We start from the raw sequence: 12,796 nt of genomic DNA on the forward strand, positions 1-12,796 counted from the left end.
TCTGCTCTTGGAATTGGGCAGTAAAAATCAATAACTTCGTCATCATTCTAATAGAGGGCAATAATTCAACATCCTTGTGGATGGATTATCTCATGTTCTAAATAAAATACAATGATCATCACTGCTATGTGAATCATGAAAGAATTGGAAAACATTAACGGAGAGGTAACAAGGTCATAAAGTCACCAATTGAAACAGGAGAAGAAATCAAAGAGTACAGAAAAGCAAGTTGAAGCAGAATGATCAGAGCCCACATTTGATTGAATGGCTCAGACAAAACAAGAACAGATGGAGAATTAATGGATATTTTTAGTTCAGAGAAATGAACTCAGCTACAACAGAAAGATGAAAAACTGAAGCAATTGCATTGAAAAGCAAAGACAGAAGAAGAATCTGAGTGCATTCCCAAATGTGACTAACTTAAACATGATGTCTTGATGAGACATTCAGGCAGATGGGAACGTGGGACTTATAGAAAGGAGGTGTGGCAGGTAGCACATCAGTCACCTGTGGGAGTGAGAAGAACTCCCGGCAAAATACAAAAACATTTTTACTGGTCTGGACTTCATTTAGGTGGAGATGAAAATTGCCCGAAATGTCACACATGTCATGTAACCGGAAAACTTCAGGCAATAATAAAACCGGCAACTTTAATGCCCATCCCTGCATTTGAGGAACCTTTTACAAGGGTCTTACTTGATTGAGTAGGACCCCTACACAAAACAACAAGTGGGAATCAGTATTTGTTAACAATGATAGATGCGTCCATTTGATATCCACAGGCCATTCTATTTGTGCAATCCCACTGCTAGAAAGGTTGTAGAAGAGGTACCCCAATGTTTAACTCGATACAGACCACCCACAGAGATACAATCAGGTCAAGGGTCACATTTTACATCAAATGTATGCATGGAAGGTATGGGGAGCTTATCGGAGGAGAAAGTGAGGACTGCAGGTGCTGGAGATCAGAGCTGAAAACGTGTGGCTGGAAAAGCGCAGCAGGTCAGGCAGCATCCAAGGAACAGGGGAATCGACGTTTCGGGCATAAGCCCTTCTTCAGGAAAAAGGAAGATTCCTGAAGAAGGGCTTATGCCTGAACCGTCGATTCTCCTGTTCCTTGGATGCTGCCTAACCTACTGCGCTTTTCCAGCAACACATTTTCAGCATGGGTAGCTTATCACCTGCTTACCAACAAGCATGGTAAGGGAGTGTTCGAAAGGTGGCGTTAAACTTTAAAGACCATTAGTGAGCTTAGAGAAGACCATATCGAGGGCTTATTGTCAAGACAATCCAAACGACTGGATAAAGGAATTCCATTTGTACATCAATGAGTTTTGGGGCATGAGCTGAGAGGACCACTGAAAATAAATAAGGAGAAATTAGTGAGTCAGAGTTCAACGACCACATATTTGAACTGTGAATGATTAAATTGAGAGGGGGAGTTGGCTCCAATTATGCAATATCCTTACACACTTACGCCAAAGAAAGTTGGCATATGTTCAAAGACAGACTGAACGGATGTTCCAAAAACAACAGAATCAAAGTGAGTTGCAGCAACTGGAGCTCAGCCATAGTAATGGTGCCAAAGCCAGATGGTACCCATGGTTGTGTGCAGACTGTTGCAAAGTGAATGCGGTTGCAGAGTCTGATTCATATCCGATTCCACATTGGGAAGGCTGTATTGGAAAAGGTAGGACAAGCAACTTAGATTTGTAATTTATACTTGCTCAGAGGATACTGGCAGGTACCTTTATCCGAAGGAGTGAAGACTATTTCGGCTTTTGTTAACTTAAAGTCATGCCAGTTGGTATGGAAAATGTGCCAGCCACATTTCAAAGGGTAACCAATCAAGTCATTCCTGGGTTATCCAGTTGTATGATGTACATCGACAAACTTGTGCTCTTTTAGTCACACAGGGAAGGAACATTTGCAGCCTTTATTGGAACTATTTAATTGACTTTGGGAGGCAGGCTGGTGATAAACGTGGATAAGCGTGAATTCACCAAAGTCCGAGTCATGTGTCTGGGCCCTGTTATCAGGCATGGACATATGGTCCCAACCATAACATTGACAAAGAGAGCAGGACTATGATTCCTGGCAGTGAACAGGTTTACCAGAAGTTTGTACAAAATTGTAGTAGTGTGGTTGCTCCACTGACTGACTAATTGAAGAAGTGCTGGATATTTTAGCGGACAGTAGAATGTCAGAAGGCATTTGCCAGCCTGAAAGCTGTGTTAACCACTGCCCCAGTGTTAGCTGCACCTAATTACACAAAGCTACTCGAGATGGCTATTGATGTGGGTGTTGGTGCTGTATTCTTACAAGACGACGATGAGAAGATAGGAAGCCCCATTGGTTATTTCATCAGGAAACTGAATATTTATCAGGAATATTCCATGATTGAGGAGACCTTGAGCTTGGTGTTCCAACATTTATATTGTTAGTAATGGGTCTTGTACAATTGTCTGTACTGATCATAACCCATTAAAGCTTTTGGAGAAATGTAAGGACTGCACTTCCAGATGGTTTACATGGAGCTTATTACTGCAGCCATTCAATTTGAAACTGATACACGTGGCAGGATGAGAAAATGTAATTGCTGATGTGTTGTCACAACTTGGATGATGTAAGATGGAGGGAGTTGGTTGCAGGAGTAAATGGACAGAAACAGAATGCAGTAATGCATGGTTACAGTTGATGCAATTTGCGTGTATTGTCGCGTAATAATAGATTAAGACTAAGGGTTTTAAAATGAAATCATCTTTGTCTCTTATTAATGTTGCAGTAAAATTACAACATGGGTACGTAACCAACAATGCTGAAACTTGCCCAGGGATGTCCTGTACACACAAAGAAAACAGGACAAATTCCACCCAGCCAATTAACGCCCCATCAGTCTATTCTCGATCATTAGTAAAGTGATGGCAAGTATCATGAACAGTGCTGTAAAGCAGCACTTGCTCAGAAATAAGCTGCTCAGTGATGCCCAGTTTGGGTTCTGCCAGGGCCAGTCAGCTCCTGACCTCATTACAGCCTTGACTCAAATATGGACAAAACAGCTGGGTGCTTGAGGGAAGGTGAGAGTGACAGCCCTTGACATCAAGGCTGCTCTCGATTGAATGTGGCTTCAAGGAACCATCGGAAATCGGGAATCAATGGGTGCAAACTCTCTGATGGTTGGAGTCATACCTGACACATAGGAAGATGGTCGTGATTGTTGGAGGTCATTCACCTCAGGGCCAGGACGTCTCTGCAGGAGACCCTCAGGGGAGTGTCCTCGGCCCGACCATCTTCAGCTGCTTCATCAATGCCCTTCCCCTCCATCACAAGGTCAGAAGTGGGGATGTTCGCCGATGATTGCACTATGTTCACCATTCACGACTCCTCAGATTGGGGTGTCCATGTTCAAATGCTACAAGATCTGGACAATATCAAGGCGTGGGTTGACAAGTGGCAAGAAACGTTTCCATCAAAAGTAAAAGACAATCCAACCACTGCCCCTTGGCTTTCAATGGTGTTACCATCACTGAATCCCATAATGTCAACATCCTGCGGGTTATCATTGACCAGAAACTCAACTGCACTTACCACAAACACAGTAGTTACAGTAGCAGGTCAGAAGTTAGAAATACTGCAGCAAGGAATACTGCAGCCTGTCCACCATCTACAATGTACAAGTTGGAAGTGTGATGGAATACTCCCAACTTGCCTGGATGGGTGCAACCCCATCAACACTCAACAAATTTGACACCATCCAGGAAAAGCAGCCCACATCCACAAGTGTATACTCCCTCCACCACACATGCTCAGTACACACTGCTGCTACTATCTACATGATGCACTGCATAAATTCATCGAGGATCCTCAGACAGCACCTTCCAAACCCACAACCACTTCCATCTAGAAGAACTAGGGCAGCGGATGTGTGGGAACTGCACTACCTTCAAGTTCCCCTCCAAGTCACGCACCATCCTGACTTGAAAATATAATGCCGTTCCATCACTGTCACTGGGTCAAAGGCCTGGAATTCCCTCCCTAATGGCATTGGGGGTTAACCCACAGCAGGTGGACCACAGTAGTTCAGGGCGGCAGCTCACCTCCACCTTCTCAAGGACAACTAGGGAGAGGCATAAAATGCTGGCCAGCCAGTGACACCCACAACCCATAAAATGAATAAAAGATAATAGTTCATTGTGTGTGTGAGAGAGATCGAGAGAGAGATCGAGAGAGAGAGATCGAGAGAGAGAGATCGAGAGAGAGAGATCGAGAGAGAGAGATCGAGAGAGAGAGATCGAGACAGAGACAGAGAGAAAGACCATATATCTGTGTGTGTGTGTGTGTAAGAGAGAGAGAAACACTATGCCTAAGAGTGTGTGTGTTTGAGAGTGAGTGAAAAGAGAGAGAGAAAAAGACCATGCCTGTGTGTGAGAGAGAGAGAGACAGAGAAAGACCGTATGTGTGTGTGTATAAGAGAGAGAGAAACACTATGCCTGAGTGTGTGTATGTGTGAGAATGAGTGAGTGAGTGAGAGAGAAAGAGAGAGAGAGAAACACATGCCTGTGTGTATGTGCGTGTGAGAGAGAGAAATCATGCCTGTGTGTGAGAGAGAAAGAGAGACCGTCAGACGCACAAACAAAGACCATGTCTGTGCATGACAGAGGGAAAGACCATGTGTGTGTGTGTGTGAGTGTGAGAGAGAGAGAGAGAGAGAGAGAGAGAGAGAGAGAGAGAGAGAGAGAGAGAGAGAGAGAGAGAGAGAGAGAGAGAGAGACTCTGTGTGTGTTTGTGTGTGTGGTGTGTGAGTGTGTGTCAGGGGGGCAGGGGAAGTGGGGGGTGTGGTGGTGTGAGGATGCTGTCACTTTCAAAAGGTTACTTTGGCCTGTGTTTTTTTGAAGAGGGATTGTAAAGGCAGAGGTGCCAAAGAGTCTAGAGTGCCTGTAGGCTTTTCTTAAAAGCAGTTTAACAATGGAAAAAGAGTGGCCAGTTCAGGTTCTTCTAGTTTTGGTCTCGCTGCAGCAATCCCAAGATGTTTTGAGTATCAGAAGGTTGCAAGTTTCAGTAAATGATTCCTAACTGAGCACTCGGACATTTCTCTGGATGTTGTTCCCTCCGCCTGTAAGAATACGAGTTTGAATTTACCTTTTTGCCAAGGGGTGTGTTTATGAGATGTTACAACATTGGATCAGGAAATGAGTAAGTTAATGTATCAAGTAGTCGGTTATGTTTTCCAATCGTTTACTTATTCTTAATGCCACTTTCTTTTGTTTGTGTTTCAACCGTAGTGTTTAAATAAATTCTGTTTGGCTTAATGCAGAGTGGTTTAACCAACTGAATCACACCTGGAACGTCAATGTCACATTTCCTTTAAACAAAGAAAACCTTATTTACCCGAACTATGCCCCTCATGATTTTACAAACCTCTATAAGGTCACCCCTCAGACACCGACGCTCCAGGAAAAACAGCTGCAGCTTCTTCAGCCTTTCCTTGTCGCTCAAACCCTCCAACCCTGGCAACTTCTTTGTATATCTTTTCTGAACCCTTTCAAGTTTCACAGCTTCCTTCCTTTAGGAGGGAAACCAGAATTGCACGCAATATTCTAACAGTGGCCTAACCATTGCCCTGTATAGCTGCAACATGACCTCCCAACTCCTATACTCAATGCTCTGACCAACAAAGGGAAGCATACTCAATGCCTTCTTCACTATGCTGTCTTCCTGGGACTACACTTCCACGGAACTATGAACTCCAAGGTTTCTTTGATCAACAACACTCCCCAGGACATGACCATGAAGTGTGTAAGCCCAGCCCTGATATGCCTTTCCAAAATGCAGCACCTTGCATTTATCTAAATTAAACTCCATCGACCAACCTTTGGCCCATTGGCCCATCTGATCAAGATCCCGTTATACGCTGAGGTCACCTTCTTCGCTGTCCATTACACCGACAATGTTGGTGTCATCTGCAAACTTACTACATATACCTCTATGCTCACACCCAAATCTTATAGCAGTGGATCCAGCACTGATCCTTGTGGCACATCACTGGTCACAGGCCTCCATCCGATGATCAAACATCCACCACCACCCTCTGTCTTCTACCTTCAAGCCAGTTCTGTATCCAAGTGGCTTGTTCTTCCTTTATTCCATGAGATCTAATCTTGCTAACCAGTCTCCCATGAGGAACTTTGCCAAATGCCTTACTTAGGTTCATATAAATCACGTCCATCGCTCTGCCTCACTAATTCTCTTTGTTACTTATTCAAGAAACTCAATCAAGTTTGTAAGACATGATTTCCCACGCACAAAGCCATGTTGACTATCCCGAATCAGTCCTTGCCTTTCCAAATACATGTACATCCTGTCCCTCAGGATTCCCTCCAACAACTTGCCCACCGCCGAGGTCAGGCTCACTGGGCTGTAGTTCCCTGGATTGTCCTTACAACGCTTCTTAAACAGTGGCACTACGTTAGCCAACCTCCAGTCGTCCAGCACCACACCTGTGACTATCGACGATACAAATATCTCAGCAAGAGGATTTACCCACCTTTATGTATTTTAAGACATCCAGCACCTCCTGCTCTGTAATCTGGACATTTTTCAAGATGTCACTATCTATTTTCCCACATTCTATATCTTCCATGTCCTTCCCCACAGTAAACATTGATGCAAATACTTCTTTTGTATTTCCCCCATCTCTTGCGGTTCGACACACAGGCTGCCTTGCTGATCCTTGAAGGGCCCTATTGTCTCCCTAGTTACCCCTTTATCATTAATGTATTTGTAGAATCATTTTGGATTCTCCTTAATCCCATTTGCCAAAGCTATCTCATGCCCCCTTTTTGCCCTCATGATTTCCCTCTTAAGTATACTCCTACTGCCTTTATACTCTAAGGATTCACACGATCTATTCTGTCTCTACCTTACATATGCTTCCTTCTTTTTCTTGACCAAACCCTCAATTTTTATAGTCACCCAGCATTCCCCACACCGACCATCCTTGCCTTTCACCCCAACAGGAACACTCTGTCTCGGTATCTCATTTTTGAAAACTTCATCATTTTCCAGCCATTCCTTTACCTGCAAAACTCCGCACCCAATCACCTTTTCAAAGTTCTTACCTAATACTGCCAAAATTGTCCTTTATCCAATTTAGAATGTTAACAGTTAGATCCTGTCTATCCTTTTCCATCACTATTTTGAAACTAATAGAATTCTGGTCGCTGGCCCCAAAGTGCTCCCCCACTGACACCTCACTCACCTGCCCTGCCTTATTTCCCAAGAGTGGGTCAAGTTTTACACCTTCTCTTGTAGGTTCATCCACACACTGAATCAGAAAATCTTCTTGGAAACACTTAACAAATTCCTCTCTATCTGAAGAAGAAGGGCTTATGCCCAAAACGTCGATTCTCCTGTTCCCTGGATGCTGCCTGACCTGCTGCGCTTTTCCAGCAACACATTTTCAGCTCTGATCTCCAGCGTCTGCAGACCTCACTTTCTCGTCTCTATCTAAACCCTTAACACTACAGCAGTCCCAGTCTACAGTTAGAAAGTTAAAATCCCCTACCATAACCACCCTATTATTCTTACAGATAACCGAGATCTCCTTACAAATTATTTTCTCAATTTCCCGCTGACTTTGTGGAGCTCCATAGTACAGTCCCGAAAAGGGAATAATCTCTTTCTTATTTCTCACTTCCACCCAAATGACTTCCCGGATGTATTCCCAGAAATATCTTCCTCAGTACAGCTGTAATGCTATCGCTTATGAAAAACGCCACTCCCCCCCCCCCCCCCCCCACCCCCTCCTCCTGTCTTGCCTCCTTTTCTATCCTTCTTGTAGCATTTGTATCCTCGAACATTAAGCTGCCAGTTCTGTCCATCCCTGAGCCATGTTTCTGTAAATGCTCTCATATCCCAGTCCCATGTTCCTAACCATGCCCTGAGTTCATCTGCCTTCCCTGTTAGGCCCCTTGCATTAATGTAAATGCAGTTTGATTTATCGGTCCTACCTTGTTCTCTGCTTTGTCCCTGCCTGCCCTGACTGTTTGACTTGCTCTTCTTCCCAACTGTACCAGTCTCAGTTTGATCTCTTTCCTCACTATCTCCCAGGGTCCCACACCCCCACCTTATTACTTTAAATCCTCCCAAGCAACTGCAGCAATCTCCCTCTAATTCCCTCCCAATTCAGGTGCAACCCATCCTTCTTGTATAGGTCACTCCTACCCGAGAAGGGCTTCTAGTGATCTAAAATGTGATCCCTTCTCCCATACACCAGCTCCACAGCTATACATTCATTTGGACACTGCCCTCCCTCCCCTTCCTGGGGCTCTCCATCTCCATCAACAGTGACCGACTCAACACAGACATCTTCTACAAACCCACTGGCTCCCACAGCTAAACAAGGACAGAATCCCCCTGATCTTCACCTTCCATCTCACCAACCTCAGGATACATTTCATCATCCTCTGCCATTTCCACCACCTACAAATGGACCCCAGCACCAGAGATATATTTCCCTCCACACCCTTATTTACTTTCTGTAAAAACCATTCCCTCCGCAACTCCCTTGTCAGGTCCACACCCCATACCCCACCAACCCACCCTCCCCTCCTGGCACCTTCCTCTGTCACCACAGGAATTGCAAAACCTGTGTCCCGAACTCCCTCTCACTTCCCAAATGCCCCAAAGGAGCCTTCCACACCCATCAGAGCTTTTGCTGCACTTCCACACGTCATTTACTGTATCCGTTGCTCCCGATGCAGTCTCCTTTACATCGGGGATACAGGTCACCTACTTGTTGAGCTCTTAGAGAAAATCTCCGGGACACCCGCACCAACCAACCGCACCAACCAACCCCACCACCCTGTGGCTGAAAACCTCTCAACTCCCCCTCCCACTCTGCCGAGGACATGCAGGTCCTGGGCCTCTATCACTAAACCCTAACCACCCGACACCTGGAGAAAGAATGCCTCACATTCTGCCTTGGGACATTGCAACCACACACTATCAATGTGGATTTCACCAGTTTCCTCATTTCTCCTCCCCCTCAACATCACCCCCCCCCAATCCCAGCCCCAACCTTCCAATTGGCACCGCCCTCATGACCTGTCCTGCCTGTCAATCTTCCTTCCCACCTATCCACTCCACCCTCCCCTCCGACCTTTCACCTTTACCCCCAACTCCATCCAGCTAATGAACTTTCAGCTACCTTACCCCAGGCCCACCCCCTTCCATTTATCTCTCCACCTCCTTGGCTCACAGCCTCATTCCTGATGAAGGACGTTTTCCCAAAATGTCGATTCTCCTGCTGCTCAAATGCTGCCTGACCTGTTGTGCTTTTCCAGCACCACATTCTCGACTCTGATCTCCAACATCTGCAGTCTTCACTTTTTCCTAGACGTTCATCTGCTCGATCCTCCTATTCCTAGCCTCACTAACTCACAGCATCGGGAGTAATCCAGATATTACTACCCTCGAGGACCTCCTTTTAAAATTCCTGCCTCACTTTCTTTCTCCTCTCTTCAGCATCTCATCCTTTTTCCTTCCTGTGTGATTGGTTCCAGTGTGCACAGTGACCTGCTGCTGGTCCCACTGCCCTTTGAGAATATTCTGCCTTGATCCTGGAAACAGGGAGACAACACACCATTCTGATTTATCGCTGTCGGCCGCAGAAACATCTGTCTGTGCCTCTTACTAGAGAGTCCCCTCTCACAATCGATCGCTTGGTACCTGACATACCCCTTGTTACATTACAGCCTGGCTCGGTCCCAGAAACTTGACCGTTCATGCTGCTTTCTCCTGAAAGGCAATCACCCCCTACATTTTCCAAAACAACATACTTGTTTGAGATGGGGTTAGTCACAGGAAACTCCTACACTACCTACCTCCCTCTCCTACTTTTCCTGGTTTTTCTCCCTTCCTTAAAACTACCATCCGTCAGATGCCCCTAGCTCCTGTAAATTCCTCATTGCCTCAAACTGCCGCTCCAACTGATCGATGCGATCTGATAGGGTTCAGAACCAAACACACTTACTGCTGACATCATCATCAGTATTAAGGAAACTCTCCCTAATCTCCAACAGCTGACAGGAAGAGCACATCACTCCACTCAAGGCCATCTTTGTACCTTAACAACCTCCAGAAAATAGCATAGTCTTATGCACTAAAAAAAACACTAATCCAGTCTAACTTAGTATCTATGTTTCATATTTTTTAATTTTAATCAAAGGACAGATCTAAAAAAAACGAAAAATAACCAACTCCATTCACTATTAAAAACGACAGCAATATTACACTTAAAAACCATGCACTTATCTGCTCCTGTGCTGTGTGCTCTCCAACATAGTTTCTTCGGATGACAGCTGTGAATTTCACTGTTTGTCAATTTTTCTCCAACGCACCCCAATGTCCGGAAACACTTGAACTCAAACAGCAAAGGCAGTAACTGTGCAGATTCACTGCTGTGTCAGTCAGCAGTGTAGGTTTCTTTCTCTCTGTCTCTGTCTCTCTCCCTCTCTGTCTCTCTCCCTGACCATGTGGTCACTACCTTTGTTCACTTCCTCCTTTTTAAAGCGTCATTGTTTTGATCTTTTCTCCCAAACTTCCAAAACAATGCAACAGCTTAAAAAACAGTAATTGTTGCTTGTGGAATTCGAGAAACTCACTTCCAACATCTAATATACCCTAAAAGCAAGCAGTTCTTACAGCCAAAGCTTTTCCCATCCTCCATCGTGGATTACCCAAATCCTGATAGCTTTTGCTCCATCTCCATGGCAATCCCTATCACTCATCAATTGGTTTTCCCTGTTTCAGTTTGCTTACTTGTCTTCTAATCCTGACCAGTGTAGGGCAGAAATGTTCAATTTTGTTTTTCTTTTAGCAACATTTCGGTTTTGTTCAGTTCTATAACAATAATTCACTATCTTTTTTATAAGACCTTTCCACTTCTCTAATGGCTACATTTAATGCCTTCAGTTGTGAGGAATATTTGTCCCTATTCTCGAAGAAACGGAGCCCATCTTGTACCAACCTGGTTGAATGTCAGACAGATCAGGGAGTCAGGTATCATTCACCCCTAGATGTACACTGTCAAGGAAAGCCCAGACTTCAGTCAGGTTTTCTCTTGTTTCTCACCAGCTATTCCTTAAGATACTGAAACTTGACTGTCCTCCAGTCCATTTCGGGAGTTCTTAATCAATGAACCTTCAACCTTCAGTCGGGCCAATGGGGGTGCCACAGTGGGGGTGATCCCTTCAAAAAGGAACTAACTTGCATCAGAGATGCTAAAATGGCTCAATATATCTAATGCAAAACTAATTTATTTGACTTTTATCTAAAATATTAAACCTGTCTCACACAGGTTAATTAACCTGAGCATAAACAGACTCAGTGAACATGGCTTGGGCCTGGGTGTGGTTAACAGCACAATCTCATTGCTGCAGTTCTTTATGAACACGTCGGTGTCTCAGCAGGTGGAATGAGTGAGCAAACCCTTCTTACACACGGAGCAGGTGAATGGCTTCTCCCTGGTGTGAATTCACTGATGTTTGATGTCAGATGATTGACTGAACCTGGTCCTGCAGTGAGAGCCCCAGAAAGGTTTCTCATCATTGTGAACATGTTGGTGGAACATCAGTTTCCTGGAACCTTTAAAGCACTTCCCACAGTCTGGACATTTAAAAGGCCTGGTCTCAGTGTGAACTCACTGGCCTCCCAGTAGGACAGAAGAGTGAGTAAATCCCTCCCTAAACACGGCGCAACAAAATGGTCTCACCCTTGTATGAACTCACCGGTGTTTTTGCACATAGGATATGGTACAGAATGCCTTCTCATTCGGCTCAGGGGAACCGTCTGGGTTTGCCGATATATCTGCAGCTGGATGACTGAATGAACGCCTTGCTGCAGTCAGAGCAGGTTCTCAGCCTCTACCCAGTGTGATCTCGCTGGTGTGTAGTGAGTTGAAATGATTGCCTGAACTTAATGCCGCAGTGAGAACTCCTGAATGGTCTCTCCTCTGTTCGAATACGTCAATGGGGCACTTCAGTTGCCCAGAATTTCTGTGACATTTTCCACAGTCTTGTCATTTTAAAAGGTCTTTTATCTGGGTGAACTCTATGGTCTGCCTGCAGTTGAGAAGACTGAGTGAATCCCTTCCCACACTTGGAGCAGGTGAATGGCCTTTCCTCAGTGTGAGTGCATTGATGAATTTCCAGTTGAGGTGGGGATTTGAATCCTCCTTCACTGTCCTCATATTTCCATACTTTCTCCCAGCGTGACTGTGATTATATCTTGACAGTTCAGATGATTTCACCCACACACTGGACAGGTGCACAGTTTCTCCTCACTTGGTCTTTTCTCCTTCCAAGTTCAGAGTTGAACAATATTCCAAACATAAAATAAAACTCAATCTTTCCAATTCTAATATGATACCTGGTTCTGTTTCCTGACCACAGACTGTCCCCTTCACATAATCTGTGAAGCTAATTGAAGAGAAGGAGAGTGAGTGAGAGAAGACCACAGTCTGACTGAATGGTCCTCCCTGAGACCTGGCTGCAGGGTGAAGTTCATGGACATTCCTGAAGAGGGCGCGCGATGTCTATCCCAAAGGACGCCTGTGCGCAGGCGCCGATAGAGCAGGTTGGAGCATGCGCACATTGACTGAAGGCCCCATTTTCAGTCTCCAGACCATGGCGGGGAGAGGGTGGTTCTGGAGGAATAATAGAGCCAGCGGTGGGAGAGGTGGTGCGATCAGTCTTGGTAATGCCGAGTAAAGGTCCCGCGAAGTATTAGCGGGTCC

General features: G+C 45.1%; 1 long non-coding RNA gene across 1 annotated transcript; it reads right to left on the reverse strand.

The window, feature by feature from the left end:
• Nucleotides 1-1,153: 1,153 nt before the first annotated feature.
• Nucleotides 1,154-12,483, reverse strand: LOC148139629 (uncharacterized). Its single transcript, XR_015753563.1, has 3 exons — nucleotides 11,790-12,483; nucleotides 3,190-3,421; nucleotides 1,154-1,358 (listed from the first exon to the last, which is right to left on the reverse strand). It is a non-coding gene; the product is annotated as an uncharacterized LOC148139629 (long non-coding RNA).
• Between the last annotated feature and the right edge of the window lie 313 nt (nucleotides 12,484-12,796).

The sequence above is a fragment of the Chiloscyllium plagiosum genome, unplaced genomic scaffold, assembly GCF_037043375.1.
Source record: "Chiloscyllium plagiosum isolate Xiang-an unplaced genomic scaffold, Cpla_swu_hap1 HiC_scaffold_38, whole genome shotgun sequence".
NCBI lineage: Eukaryota > Metazoa > Chordata > Chondrichthyes > Orectolobiformes > Hemiscylliidae > Chiloscyllium > Chiloscyllium plagiosum.